Source organism: Hylobates moloch, unplaced genomic scaffold (assembly GCF_009828535.3).
Source record: "Hylobates moloch isolate HMO894 unplaced genomic scaffold, HMol_V3 SCAFFOLD_11, whole genome shotgun sequence".
Taxonomy (NCBI): domain Eukaryota; kingdom Metazoa; phylum Chordata; class Mammalia; order Primates; family Hylobatidae; genus Hylobates; species Hylobates moloch.
This window is the reverse complement of record NW_026652286.1, coordinates 37,092,738-37,108,630: the sequence shown is the minus strand read 5'-3', so window position 1 is coordinate 37,108,630 and position 15,893 is coordinate 37,092,738. Positions and strand designations below refer to the sequence as shown.

The window sequence follows — 15,893 nt, the reverse complement described above, 5'->3', positions numbered from 1 at the left end:
TCTGTGTTCTTATCCGGGAGCTCTTCAGTGCAGACAGCTACAGTGGCTGGAGGAAGAGGAGGCACTCAGAATCTCCCGGGACATGGAAGGGAAGCTTGGGCAGAGACGTGGGCTGTGTAGAAGCAGTAGGAAGCAGCATTGCCTATTGGAAGAGTCAGACAAGCCTGGGCTCAAATTTCAACTACTAGCTGTGTGTTGTGGACAAGTTATTTAACCTCTCTATGATCCATGATTATAAAGTCTAACTCACAAAGTTAGTGTGAAAATTAAAAATAACACTGATAAGGTACCTACTGCATGATTGATATTTTTATTTATTTAATTTATTTAGTTTTGAGATGGAATCTCACTCTGTTGCCCAGGCTTCAGTGCAGTGGCACAACCATAGCTCGTTGTAGCCTCTGCCTCCTGGGCTCAAGTGATCATCCTGGTTCAGCCTCCTGAGTAGGTGGTACTGCCTGGCTGACTTAAAATTTTTTTTTTTGTAGAGACAGGGTCTTACTATGTTGGCCAGGCTGGTCTTGAACTTCCAGAATCAAGCGATCTTCCCACGTCTGCCTCTGAAGGCACTGGGATTAAAGGTGTGAGCCACGATGCCAGGCCATGATTGATATTCTTAATGTGCTAAGCATCTAGCATATGATTAATATTTTAAATAAATGTTTATATTACTTCAGATTTCTTTCTCATTCAACAAACACTTTATGGTTATCCACCATGTGCCAAAAGCAACTTGAGGTATGAAGAGAAGACCCTAAAGGGCTCGCAGTCAAGCAAGGGATACAGGGAAGTAACTCATAATGAATATAAGGTAACAAGGGATGGACCACATTCTGCGAAAGCTCAGAGGAAGGAAAAGAAAACTCTTTAGTGAGGGGAGTTAAAGAAGACTCTAGAGGAGTGGACATTTGACCTAGGTCTTAAAGGATGAATAGGAGCTTGCACAACAAAGATATTAGAGGACAGGATTTGGCCAAAGGGAATCGCATTAGCAAAAGGCATTACTGGGAATCAGGGATTTGTCAGTGTAGCTGGTGCAGGTGCATGGACTATGACATGTGAGATAGGAGAGGTCAGGGCTGGGGGAATTGTGAAACTGCAATAAGAGACTGAGCCAGCTTCTGAAGGACCTTGAAGCTACTCTAATGAGTTTGGTCTTTATGGTTTTGGAGATGGGAAGCCCTGAAGGTTAGGCTTGAGAATAACTTAACTACCCAAAGGGAAATACAGAAATGTTGACAGCAGATCATCCATGCATCCCTCTGTTCACACTGGTTGAGATGACAGAAGAGGCCCAGTTATTAGAACATCCATCATCCCCTATAGGAATTCTGAGGAGCTCCCTGGTAAATTGGAGCTGTGTTTCCAAATGCTCTCCATTTGGAAACCTAGAGTTGGCCAAGAGGGAGTGACAAGAAGTCGGCATGGTGCTTGTGGCTGAAACCAAGACTGGCTGACCTGTTCACATGATCCCAGAGCTCCAGTCCCTCCGAGGACACAGATACCCATCCTTCTGTCAAGGACTCCCCCTAGAAGAGACACCCAGGGAGTTTTCTGAAAAGCAACAACTCATTCTCTGGATAGTATGCCTTGATGGGCTGGTGATAAGCTTGTCCTCCTGTGGCTTTATCCCTCCGTTCCTATAATGGCACAATGGCCAAAGGCCTGCTCTGTCTCACAGGAAGATTATGCAAGTAAAAAGAAATGATGAATATGTATACACTTTGATAAGTGTCGTATGGTCTACAAGTACCCTTGAGCCATGATTATTATTAAAATGAATGATGGCTTTATTCAAGGTGAGCCAGTTTTTCCCATCTTTTGTCCAGTGGGCTCCCCTGGTGGGAGGCCAGCAAGCAGCAGAGGCTGGGGGTTTCCAGGGGACCAGAAGGGAAGTGGCACGATGATCTGGGGCCCTGAGGACATGCAGTGGAACGGTATTCACAAGGGCTGGGGAGGTTAAGAAGGGGAAGCAGTTTGTCAAATGGCAGGTAGCCAGATAGAGGGGGCAGCAGGCAGGGCCAGGGGCAGGTGCCAAGCTAAATGGGAGAGCCAGGGAAGAAGAAGGAATAGGGAGTTTTCTACTGTGTGGGTTTTCTGGTGAGTGGGAAGAGCTGAAGTCTTTCCAGAGGGATCTCTTCACATCATTAAAAGGGAGTAGCATTAGCGAAAGGCATTACTGGGAATCAGGGATTTGTCAGTGTTTCTGGCAGGTGTGATCTCTTGGATGTTAATTAAGCAATCAGCATCCTCTGATGCATATTCTGAGCTCAGAGGTGCAAATTAGAGACCCACGTGCCTGTTTGCTAGTAGTGTTTACAAGTTTTTAAATTAGTTACCAACGTTCCATAATTGCAAGAATTCACATAAAGGTCTGGAAAGCCTGCTTTTCCTTAAACTGAAAGATCAAACAATCTTAGGCCCACATTTCTGCAGAGTAACCGGGTTTGAGCTATCCTAAATTGGCTTTCTTCAGTGATTTGTGCTCCCTGGCCCCAAATGCATCTGAGTTACCACCCTGTGTCATGTAGTTTTCATCCTGGCCTGGTTTTCCAGAGTACAGGAGGTTTGTGCTTAAAATCTCTCCTGCCCACATCATCTGGGCAGCCTCATGCCTATCACCATGGGAACGCCAATGGAAACTCTGACTGTACTTATAGCATGCGCGGGCTTCTTTCCCTGGATTTTATTCTGACCGTGAAAATTTGAGCTCTGAAAGTTGCCTTTTTCATGTCTGTCATATTTAGAGAATTTCTTTCTTGTATGAGTCCTCTGATGAACAAGAAGAAATGCATTTTGGCTAAAATATCATTTTTACATGCATTCTATCACATGGTTTCTGCCACCCCTTGTGGTGGGGCTTTACAAATTCCTGGCATGCATTGATGAGGATAAGCTGTGTCTATTTAAAGGGGCAGGATGGGCCAAACATGAGCTAACTCCATGTTGTATTCTGAAAAAATACTTGTGGTTGTATTAGGAGAGTTATAGCATGTATCCATTTCCAACAGTTTCATATATTCAGGCTGCTAAATAAGTAAAATACATATTTTATTTTATTTTTATGTATTTTTTTGAGATGGAGTCTCACTCTGTCTCCCAGGCTGGAGTGCAGTGGCATGATCTCAGCTCACTGCAACCTCCGCCTCCCAGTCAAGCAATTCTCATGCCTCGGCCTCCCGAGTAGCTGGGACTACAGGTGTGCACCACCATGCCCAGCTAATTTTTGTATTTTTAGTAGAGATGGGGTTTCACCACGTTGGTCAGGCTAGTCTACAACTCCTGGCCTAAAGTAATCCACCCGCCTCGGCCTCCCAAAGTGCTGGGATTACAGGCGTGAGCCACCACGCCTGGCTTTTGTTTATTTTTAATCTTATTGACACTATCTACTTCTCAAAGCAATTTAAAGTAACCAACAATAAAATATAAGATATAAAAACATGAGACAATATAAATGGGGGAATGAAGGATGATTTGACAAACATAAATATCCCTAGCAGACAAAGAGAAGCTCATGCTCCTAACCATCTATGGTTGGGAGTTGTGGTTAAACTATTTGCCCTGAAACCTAATGAAGCCGTGATCCACGTGGCGCAGACTCTGAGAAGGCTCGTCTTACAGAACTGTTCAACAGAAAGAAAACCAACATAGAAGGAACTTCATTCTTTACTCTCACCTCTCAAAGAACATGAAAGGGGAACAAATCTTCACTCCCATCCTGAACTCTCCTCTGCCCTTTTCTCTTTCCTTCACATTTCTCACGCCCCCTCTCTGATGACTCTTCCCCTGCTTGCCTCCCTGCCCAGATCCTCTATCTTCTCTCTCTCTTTCTCCTGCTCCAGCCTTTACTCCTCCAGCTCCATCCAGTTATTTTTTGTGCAGATTGTCTTCATTTGTTTGTATGATTGACTCACAAACATTTACTGAAGAGTCTTGCAGAGCAAAGACCTTCTTGGAGAAGAGAGGGGCACTGGGCTGGCAATGATCAGATTTTGTTTGGCGTCCAAGAAAGGGATGTGGTCTGTGAACACTCCCACATTATTGGACCTTATTCTGTCCATTCATCCAGCAAACATTTATTGAATGCCTATTGTGGCCAGGGTCTATGCTAAGGCCTGAGAAGACAAAGGTGAACTGGGCAGGCCTCTGCAATGCTTCCCATTCATTAGCATGACGGAATGGGGAGAGAAGGGGAAGTAACCTCCACTGCTATTACTAATAGTGTCCTCGGTGTTGATACCTACCAGGTAAATGGGTACAAGGCACTGGAGTGAGCTGCCTTCTGATAGGAGCTTTCTCTGCTTGCTGGCTAATGGCTACTTGAAGCAAAGCCCTCCTGACTGTAGGCGTCTCACTGGGGAGGAGGACCAGGGCAGAGGTGCCCATACAAAAAGGCAGAAACAAGCCATGGGTGGCAAGTGCCAAGCAGGTAACCACAGACACTCACAATTCCAAGTGGCTTACAAAGCAGGAAGCATAAAACGATCAGGAGGAAATCCTCTAATCCCTTGATGGAACATCCTGGAAGGCTCTTCACACTTGCCTTCTAATGTGTGCAAAATACACAACTCATAAAATCATAGTGTTCTTTCCCTCATCAGCTCACAGAATTATTGAGCAAGCTCTGGGCAACTTCTCCTTTTCTGCAAAACTGTTTTTGTGGGAACATTCAGGTCTTGTGGGTGCTGTTTTTCACTCTATCAGGGACTGGGGAGACAGTAATCCAGGAGAGAGTGTGTGGGAAGATTCTAGGGGCCCTCTGGGGTGAATTCTGCCAGATTTTAATGCAGTGCACACACGCATCCCTGCTCCCATTCTGAGCTGCCAAACACAAGGCAGGCCTTCAAGAAAGCTTGGGAGAGCAGTAAGACCAAATATCGTTGGCCAGGCAACTTACTGGCTTAGGGGCTTCAGGGCCTCAGGCTCAGAAGCCACACTACCTTATGCTATACTTTTTAGCTGTATAACCTTGGGCAAGTTACCTTGCCTCTCTGTGCCTCAGTTACCTAATCTATAATGGAACTATCTCACAGTGTAGTTATAAGAATTAAATAGGTTGATATAGAAATAGGATTTCTGGATAAAGCACAGGATGCCCCAGTTATATTTGAATTTCAAATGTACAACAAATAATTTTTAATATAAGTGTGTCTCAAATATTCCATGGACATAACTTTATTCTCTCTCTCTCTCAACTGAATCTTGCTATGTGCCCAGGCTGGTCTCAAATTTCTGGGCTCAGGTGATCCTCTTACCTGAGTAGCTGGGACTGCAGGTGTGAGCCACCATGTACAGCATATAATCATATTTTCATTTTCCAAATCTGGCAGCCCTAGATGGCAAGCCTGTGGAAGGGCACCTAGCACTGAGCAAATGCTCACTAAGCATTAGATGTTATGTTCCCTTATTATTCCCTTTGGCATTGAATTAATGACTTTGGCATTTGGTTTTGAAAAGATTGTTGCTGTTAGTTCTGGGTCTCCTCAATCATTTGGAGTTAAATTGGGAGGGCCCAGCCCCTGTGGTCACGGTGCAATGGAGCATCTCTCCTGGGATATCTGACCACATAAGCCCAAGTGATCAAGGACACACCTCCAAGGTCACCTTCACCCTGCTCCACTCCCTCTCTTACCCTCTGCTTCTCAAACCAATCAATGCCCTTTGTGGGTTACGAACATGGAAGCGCAGAAACAAATGTGGCTAGAGGGAAGTGGCAGTTACTCAGGCCCATTGTGTGGTGGGCCCTGTCCCAGACCCTCCTTGTGTTTTCTCACCGAATCCTCCCAGAAACTCAGTGAGTAAACCTCAGGACACCATCTACAAATTGGGGGTGGTAATACCTCCCAAACTCATAGAATTGTGAAGAGGAAATGAGAAGATGAAAGTGAAGGCCGTGAGCATGGGGTACAAGATTGATATCTTTCTTTTTTCTCTTCTGCTTTTCTAGTTTGATCTCCACTTTATCAATGCAAAAACTGACTTGTTCAGGGCTGTGCCACTTGTAAATAGCGGAAGTGACTGAACACAGGCCGTGTCCTTCCCACGGCACCACGCTGCTCTTACAGCTGCATCCCCAGTTTTTGGTCTCACCTCCCCTGGTTCCTGGTGCCCTGCTGGCCTCTGACACTCTTATTCTTCCAAGCTACACTCTCCTTCACAGAAGGTACCTCTTCCTCCAGGAAGCCCTCAAACCAGCACGGGGCTGAACATACAGCTGGAGAAAAGGACAGCAGGGGCAGAGGATGCCCTTGGCTCACTGCCCTTCTCACTCATCCATGGGCCCAGCCTCCCTGGGGGTCCATTTCCCTTCCCTGGAATCAGCCAAGCACTGAGGGCTGGATCATCTCCCAGCAAGCTCACCCTCTAATAAGCCAGCAGGCCACATTTTGTTCTCCTTAAATAAATCTTATAGAAACATTTAAATGTTTATTTCACTCATAAATTCTCAGGAATGCACAATAGTTTTCCTAACCGCCTGGGCACAGGGATAAATATAGGCCAGTGTCATAAATGGGAATATTAGCTTCCTTTCCCCAGAGTCACATGGCTAGGCCCAGGCTAGGAAACTGTAAAGAACAGCCCCAGCCCCAGCTCCAGCCCACTCTGGCTCAGGCAGGCATGGGGGGTTTAGATCCTGTAGATGGGCGCTGGCAGACAGCCCAGGAGAGGAGGACCCTGCTGGAAGGCAACGTGGGCCAGTGAAGAAGTTGGGTGGGCCTAGACCAGAATCCCACCTGGGTGACCTTGGGCAAGTGACTAGTTACTAAACTTCCCTTTCATGGTCTAAAACATTATATAGAGCTAATAATCACTATTCTCTAGGCTTGTTTTAAGTATTAAATGAGAGAAAGCAATAATAATGACGGTGAAAGTGGTGGCGGTGGGTGGGCGCTGTGAGTCTGTATCCCCAGATCCCTGTCTTATAGCCTGGAGGGCAAACAGGGACTGCCTCGGTAGAGAGGAGATCCAGCAGCAAAAGCAGCCAGTGCTCTTACAACAGGATAAAAGGACTCTCTGGGCTGGGCGCGGTGGCTCACGCCTGTAATCCCAGCACTTTGGGAGGCCAAGGCGGGTGGATCACAAGGTCAAGAGATCGAGACCATCTTGGCTAACACAGTGAAACCCCATCTCTACTAAAAATACAAAAGCGAAATTAGCTGGGTGTGGTGGTGGGCGCCTGTAGTCCCAGCTACTCGGGAGGCTGAGGGGGGAGAATGACGTGAACCCAGGAGGTGGAGCTTACAGTGAGCCGAGATCGTGCCACTGCACTCCAGCCTGGGCGACAGAGTGAGACTCCGTCTCAAAAAAAAAAGGACTCTCTGGGGATTTGAAAGAAAATGATTACCCCAGCGGCAAGTCCTAGGGGCACAGGAGAGAGCAGAAGTGCCTCTGCTGAGTTCTGCTGGACATGGGGCTCCTCCCTGCCAAGCACAGAGGGCCAGTTCCCTGGCTCCCTGAAGGCTCCCTGGTGTCTGCCCTATAGGCCCTCCCTTGCACCAAGGGCCTGCTCTGCCTCTGGTGGATCCTCTTTCCTGCCATTGTCCATTTATTTCTAGAAGTCAGATATAAAGAACAACTCCTTGTTCATCACTGTTTTTACTCTCATGCCAACAGACTCTGGGAGTGTGGAAAAGCACACAATATATGTTAGCTTTATTCCAAGGAGAGTAACTCAGCTAGTCGTTCATCCGTCATATCTTCTATCCTCCCTTCCTTCCTCCCTTCCTAACACTACTCCACCCTCCATTTCTTCTGCCTTTTAATGCAGTCATTTAGTCATCTAGCCAGCCAATTATCTACCCAACCTATGACAACACAATCAAGCATCTATCCACCTTTCCATCCATCCATCCCTCCCTCCCTCCGTAAGCTACCACCGCATGCTGGAGCCTATGCTTATGGGTGGAGATACACATGTGAAAGGCACAGTCTGTGGCCCCCAAGTAGCTCACACATAGCCTGATGTGGGGAGACAGAAAAACAAAGAACAGCAATCTGTTTCATTGCTCACAATAGGAACTAAGGGAAAATAATTTTTATATGCATTTCCGACTGTCTGTAACCGTCAACATTTCTAAAACATTTTCTGCCTTGTTTTAGGCACTTCCACAGCTAAATTCTCACAGCTCTTACCCTGTGACAAGAACCACTAGAGGCCAGCCTGGTGGAACTGTCCTCTTGAGCTCCTTTTTATAATGATGGAGCATCAAGCACCTGCTTCCCATGCATGGGGCCTCTGGTGTCCTAGCTAGGGCCAGGAAAGGAAGGAAAACCTGACAGGATGACATCGGTGGGCAACTTGAGTTTGAATCTCCATTTGACCACAGCACAGCTAGGTGATCTTTGACAATTACATAAACTCTCAGAGACTCCATTTCTTCATTTATAAAATAGGGATAATAATATCTACCTTGGAGGGATTAGACCACATACCAGGTGCCCAGTAGTTGCTACCATTATCTTGTATACCAGATACTAATATTTTAGTGATAATTTATTTTAAATTATTTTATTGAAGGCCTTAATTGAGGCTGTTCTTGCAAAGGATGTGATGAGATAAGTGGAAATGAACTCAGAGAAGATGAATTCAAAATCCTCGATGGGAGCATCCAAGTACTTCCTGGTTTCTGGTGAGTACAGTGCCCTTACCTACCTCAGTTTTCTCATCTATAAAGTGGGATAACCATCATGCCTGTGTCTTGGAGTTGTTGTGAGGTTGCTATGTGTAAAGTGCCTAGAGCAGTGCCTGGCACATGGGAGGCACCGTATGAGGGTTCTCACTGGGGAAGCTGGGGGGCAGGGGGATCCCTACTCTACACAGTCCTTAACAAGTTCCAAGGGTTTTACATGCTTTATCTGTTTCCTCTTCATCTCATTCCTGACAGATAATTGATCCTTTGGGTCATACGCCTTTTCTCCAGTATGGGAGCACACGGTTCCCAAGGAGTTTCCAGGGAGGTACAGGCAGAACCTCTCTGTTGGCCAGTGAGGACAGGGCTTGAACAGCCAAAAGGAGTCAAATGGATAGAGAAGCTGGCAATCTGCCTTCAGCAGTAAAGTATATGGCGAAACTCGAGATATTCCCATAGACAGCACAGAACAAGTCTCCTCCAGGTCCTGATGGGAGAAGGCCATGGGAGAACACAAGAGCAAATTGGATCTGGCAGAACTGGCATTTGGTAGTAAATCTACCAGGAAGTGAGCTTCCTGAGAGCAGGACCTTAGTTAGTTAATGCTCAATAAACATTTATTGAGCAAATTCAATACACATTGATTGAGTAAATATACTTCAATTCCTCGATTCCATATTTATTGAGTGCCTACCATGTGTATGTGAATAGTCATCCCTTGCCTCTGTGCTCAAACTCTATTGCATATAATGGTGTATTTTTGGACTAGAAATAGGAAAACAATTAATTATAGCCCATTTCCTCAGCTTACAACCATGAGACAGTGGAATCAAGGCCTTGCTATTTCCCTATTATGTGATTTTCAACAACTGGCTTAACCTTTCCAAGCCTTAGTATTCTGATCTGTGAAATGTGCGTAGTCATCACTACCATGTAGGACTGTGTTCTGAAGGTTAAATGCTAGAAAACACTAGGAACCTGTGTGTTAGTTTCTTTCCCTTCATCTGGATAAGATACCTAACTGCTCTAAATTCACACTTTCATGGGGGTGACACTCTCTGCTCTGTCTACCTCACAGTGGTTTTGCACTTGCAATGTCATTGCACTTGGAGTGACACATGTGGAAACTTTTTGCAAACTGTTTTGTGCTATAGGGACTGAGCACCTATTGTGAGCTAAGTACTTTGCTCATCACTTTATATATATTATTCCGGTAATTGAAGTCAAGCTGCCTGGGTTTGAATTTAGCCTCAACCACTTCCTTAGCTATGTCACCCACTGCACATTACTTTTCTGTGCTTAAATTCTTTATCTGTTAGTGGGAATACTATAGTTTTCCCAGGAGTATTGTGAGAATTAAATGAGATAATGTAACATATAAAATAAGCCTAATATGGTGCCTGGCGCATAGTAAGTTCTTCATAAAGGTTAGCTGTTGTTAGTGGCTATTCCTGTAACTCTTAGTTTCTAGATGAGGAAACTGGGGCAAGGAATAATGAGGAATCACTTATCCAAGGTAGCAGTCAAGGATGTGAAGCCCAAGTTCTTCCTGCTCTGCCATGCTGCTTATACCTTATGTTCCTAAGAGCCTGTACCTTCTGGAACTCTCTGGCTGCTTGGTCATCCTCCTCTTCTAAAAGGACAGACAGGTTGGCTCTGAGCCCGGCCCACCGACTGAGGGTGTAAGCCAGGATAGGCCTCCTACAACCCTTGTCCACCGTTTTTACTCTCATGCCAACAGACTTTGGGAGTGTGGAAAAACACAGTATGTGTTAGCTTTATTCCAAGGAGAGTAACTCAGGTAGTCATTCATCCATCATATCTACTATCCTCCCTTCCTTCCTCCCTTCCTAACATTAGTCCTCCCTCCATTTCTTCTGCCCTTTAATGCGGCCATTTAATCATCTAGCCAGCCAATTATCTACCTAACCCCAGATTTGTTATGGTGGCACTTACATCAGTTCCCGTTTCTGAGCCAAAAGAGGAGGAAGGCCAGCAGCTCCATGGCCAGAGGTTCTAGGTGCTCCACAAGCAGATCCCTTCCTATAAGAGCCACACAAACAAGACTGCTTCTCCAGAGCACACTCCAACCTCATCTCATTTACTTAAAAGTTACGGGAGGGGAGGGGCGCAGATGCCACTCATCAGTGGAGTGCTGCAGTGACCTAAGTCACAAGAGCTACTGCATAACAGGGCTGAGCATCCATGTCTGCCTAGAGCATCAACGAATGAAACACAAAGTGGATGCTCAGGGAGACCCAGAGTGCCCCATGCACGTGGCCTAAACCAGGCAATAGCATGGTGGCCTGTGTTTCTAGGAGTCAATGTGCCCTTCCCCTTCCTCAATGTGTCCATGTCCCTTCCTCATTCTCCTTCAGCTAAGCAATCAGACAGCCCACTCAAGTTAAAGTTGGGCTGTTTGATTACCTGGCTGAAGGAGAATGAGGAAGGGGCATAGACAGGCGTGTGACATGCAGCTTTGGTTGCTGGCCCCACGAGCTTGTGCTCCCGAGGGGCTGGCAGGCAGAAGGGGTTTGGTGGTGCTTTGGCATTCCCCTGACAGCGAGCTCTGAAGTTGGCCCTTCTGAGGTGAGTGGCTTTAGGAACACATGACAACGTACTGTTGGCCCAGGTCCCAGAGCTCTCACAGAGGACCCACGGGCAGTAACAGTGCTCACTGCAGAGTATGGACTAAGCATGGGCTTTGGGGTCAGGCTGCCTGGGCCCAGATCCTGGGCCTGCCACTTATGAGATGTGTGACCTTGGAGGAAGGTAGTTAATTTCTCTGTGCCTCAGTTTCCTCAGCTATGAAATGGGAATGATAATACCTACCGTAAGGCTAATTATATGTTAAATGAGTTAATACGGTAGATGAGTATCTGGCACGGGGTTAGCTATTATTATTAAGTGGCTTCGTGTGCAGTGGAGGTAGGGGAACAGGAGGAGGTGGTAGCTGGGTGCTGGAACGGGTGATATGAAGAGGTGAAGTCTGCTTATGAGTTCACACTGACCTGCCCCTGGGGGCTTCTAAAACCCTTTGGAGGAGGATGGGAGTTGTTCAGGTGGAAGCTAGAGCCAGTGCAGGTATACAAGGCACTTCAGAGGATGCTGCACTGTCCGGGTGAGTCAGCTTCCTACTGTGGCTGCTGGTCACAGTCCAGGAACTCATCTAGGCCTAGGTAAGATTGCATCTGGAGCCTGGGGCCAGGTCTGGGGCCCTACAGTAAGGCGGAGATGGGCTGGTATGTGTCCTGAGCGGAGGTTAGGAAGGCTCTGAACACTGTCATGGGAGCAAAGACTGAAGAAACTAGAGAAAGAGACTCTGAGAAGACTCAGAACTGCCTTCCTGCATCTGTATGATTTCACACCGCTATAGGTTGTATGGAGGGCAGAACTGAGGGAGAGTCTTGGGGGAGGCAGATTCCAGCTTGACCAGGACAGAGCTGGCCAATCAGTGCACAGGCTTCCTTGGGAGGTGGTGAGCTTTTCATTATAGAGATATTCCTACAGGTTCCTACGCCGGGCCCGGTGGTACACGCCTGTAATCCCAGCACTTTGGGAGGCCGAGGTGGGCAGATCACTTGAGGCCAGGAGTTCCAGACCAGCCTGGCCAACATGGCGAAACCCCATCTCTACTAAAAATACAAAAATTAGCCAGGCATGGTGGTGCAGGCCTGTAGTCCCAGCTATTCGGGAGGCTGAGGCACAAGAATCGTTTGAACCTGGGAGACAGATGTTGCAGTGAGTCGAGATCACACCAATGCACTCCAGCCTGGGTGACAGAGCAAGACTCCATCTCAAAAATAAAAAGATATATTCCTACAGATTCCTAAGACCTGCCTCAAGAGATTCCAGTTCAGTAGGTCTTGGATGGCTGAGGACTCTGGTGTTCAAAAAATTCCCAGGGTGACTGAGTGGGGTTCATGTTATAGAGAGCTTTGCCTGCCTGGGTGGAGCTTAGATGTGACCTGGGATTCTTCTAGCACTGGCAGTCTGTCATTCTGTGGTCCCCTCAGGTCCCAGGCTTGTGTCCTGACAGCTTCTATTCCTGCTAGAACCCCTTGGCTACAAACTCTCCCTGTTTAAGGACCAGTGCAGAAAACTCCACTCAGGACATAGCCTTAAAAGTGCATTGTTGGGGGGCTTTTTGTGGTATTTGATTGCAGCTTCTGATTAAGGACCTGAAGAGTACGTCTGTCTGTGCATGCTTGCGTATCTGCACTTGTGTCTGTGTGTGTACGTGCAGAAAGAGAAACAGGATCGAGTCCTACAGATTTTGTGTTTGTGTGTGAGAAGGCCTCGGCTAGTGCTCATGCCAGTGATGGGAAATAGGGGCTGGGACCTGAGGAATCACAATTAGGGCTGGACCCCGGGGAGCTGTAAACTTAGAAGGATGCTCTGTTCTTTGCCTGCTTCACAGACTGGGAATTCAGGCAGGATTGGGACTTCCAGCCGAGTCATCCTGGCCAACCCCGCTTCCTTGGCTGCCTGGCCTCAGATGCTCCCAGGGACTCAGGTTCCAGCCCCCTGAAGGCTCCAGGCCAGCTCCTAAGGCCTGACCCTCCCGAGGCCGTGAGTACCTGAGAAACCCAATGTGGGTGGTCTGGTGGGTGCAATAGTGGGAGAAGCACTTTACTCACCATGCCTGGTTGCATTCTGAAAAGGTTTGAAATGTCCAGGGTGTGGCAGTAAGGGAAGAGGGTAAAAGAAAGTTGAGTTTAATGTGGCCTTTGGTTGGGGGGGTCTAAACTGCCCCAGCTTCATGGTCCCTCAGGCTATAGAAGGCACTTGAGGGCTGGGCTGAACAGGCAGAGTCTAGGAGGCAACAACTAACCCTTGTACTGGGTAACACATAAGAAACCAGCAGCACAGCAAAGTTAACAGACTTGGTCTCAAAGTTTCTTGGCCAAGACAAGGTCTCTTGACCAGAATGTAGAGGAGCTGGGATTGAAGCCCAGCTTGGTATGACTGCACAGTTTATATTCTTAAATCCTGTGCTATGTGTCCTCCCTGATAGGACCTGGACTTCTCGGCTCCCGGCTCCCCTGAATTCCTGCTGGCCTTCCTAACCATCATGGCTTCAAAACGCATATAGGTACGGTGGCATTAGGTTGGCATGATGAATTTCCAGAGGTTGCCACAATGGGGGGAGGGTTCCATGAGCTTGCCTGCCACAAAGTTGAGAGTAAGCGATCCCTGATTGGCTAGTGGGAGCTCCAAATTCCAGTTCCCCACAAGTTCAGTCTCCTTGTGACCCTGAGCCAGAACCAGACTCTTATTAAATAACGGATGGTCTTTGAAGGCCCTTCAAGTGCCACGATTCTCTCTGTGCCCATGGGAAATCAAGACTATAGACAGAATGTTTGCAGGTACTGATAGCTTCTGCATTATTGGGGCCCAGCAGAAGGACCCATGAGGGAAGAATACATGAGTGAACATTATTTTTACAAATGGGTAGATTCTTAGTGAATATTCTCATGTTATGATTACATTTGTTTTCTTACACATTACAACTCTAGGAACTTAAATAACAAACACTTTAAAAAGAACGGCCCTTTGGACCTCCATATCATCCCAAACCCATGGGATCAAGATGTTGTAGAACTTGGCGGTCTTGTGGGTGGGGAGATGCCCTTCCCTTGAATGTCTAAGTGACAGGTGTTTATGTTGTCTTGTTTTGTGTTTCCTGAGGATATACTTTGAAAGAACTTTTAATTATAAAGCATTGTAACCAGGAAGAACTTAACTCAATATAAAAGCCTGTCTTCACTGACAGCAGAGGTGCATCTTTGCTGATCTTTTATTATCTTATATCTTAGGAATGCTTTTAGTCTTGGGGCAGCTGTTTAGGAGAGTTGCCCAGGATTTAAGAGCTACATTTTGCCTGAGAATCTGATTCAAGGGTACTATCATTGTTAGTGAAGTAGAAGGGGCCAGGGATGGCCATTTTCAGAGAAGTCCAGGATGAGGAAATAGGGATGCTAAGGAGACAGAGGCCAAGAAAGTCATGGCCTGAGGGTCTGGAAGCAGTCGCATTTGAATGCAGTTGTGAGTGTTGTGTCTCTCCTTTCCTTAATCCTCAAGCTTTTGGAACTTGGCACCCTCAGCAGCAGGACCCACTGTTTCCCAGAATGTGGGCCTGGACTTGATAAAACCCTGGGCTGGGCTGCCTGAGGCGGAAGGGCTAGGGGGTTGGCCCACTGTCACTTAGACATTCAAGGGAAGGACAACCCCCTCACCCCTAAGGCTGCCAAGTTCTGCAACATCTTAATCCGATGAGCTTGGGATATGGAGATACAAAGGGCCATTCTTTTCTAAGTGTTTACTATCTAAGTTCCCAGAGTCGTAATGTGTCAGAAGACAAGTGCCATCATAACACGAAAATATTCACTAAGAATCTGCCCATTTGTAAACATAATGCTCCACTCACAGATTCTTCCCTCACTTAAAAAGTGTCTATCCCACCTGGCTCAGGTCAGTTTGGACGACTGTCCGATATAACAGGACAATACCATTTCAATGCAAATCAACTGCAAAGTTCCTGAAGTCAAAGAAAACAGTGATGGAGAATTTTACATGCAAGGTCTTTGACCAAGGAGATCAGATAGAGCTTATCAATTAAGTGAAGAAAATACGATGAGGATGATGCTCAAATAGGTTCTTCAAAAGGGAATAATTTGAATATCGAGGGACTGAAAGAGATCCTTGGGAAAATGGATGAAGCCCTTAAGCATTAAACAGACGGAGACTCTTAATTAAGTGCTGTAAAGTAAAATGTGAAGAGCGAGTTACTATGTGAACAGATCATTTTGCTGGTATAATAAATAAATATACCCACACCAAAATCAACATTTTATTCTTTCTTCAATCTGAAAATTAGCACATAACCTATATTTTGTAATCTGTATAGCTAAAAATAGCTTGTTTTGAACGCCTCATTTGTACAATAAAAATCTCAATGTCTCTTTAAATTAACCTGCTTTCATCATTTCCTTTCTATAATAAAATTTCACTGAAAACCTTTTTTGCTATTTACTATACAATTTTGATCTCCATTTTAAGTGGATTCACTTTAAGTGGCCTTTTCTCGTGCCCACTCACCTGACATAAGAGGTTCTCAGTGCTAATGGTTCTCATCTAAGACCTTCTCCGGTTTCAGAGGGAGCCTGCACGGTTTGTGGTTTGACTTCTGAGGCCTCAGTCAGACACAGCCTAGATGGTTGGTTCTATATCCAGAATATTTGGGGCCTCGGTCAATTCAAA

The 15,893-nt window shown here is 46.3% G+C and overlaps 1 protein-coding gene and 1 long non-coding RNA gene across 3 annotated transcripts in view; one reads left to right on the top strand and one right to left on the bottom strand.

Annotated features, from left to right (window-relative positions):
* Positions 1-15,893, bottom strand: part of IRAG1 (inositol 1,4,5-triphosphate receptor associated 1) — a 125,876-nt gene that overhangs the window by 67,364 nt on the left and 42,619 nt on the right. The window lies entirely within an intron of this gene.
* Positions 8,519-15,412, top strand: LOC131384613 (uncharacterized). The gene is made up of 4 exons (XR_009215635.1): positions 8,519-8,630; positions 13,051-13,202; positions 13,648-13,725; positions 15,105-15,412. It is a non-coding gene; the product is annotated as an uncharacterized LOC131384613 (long non-coding RNA).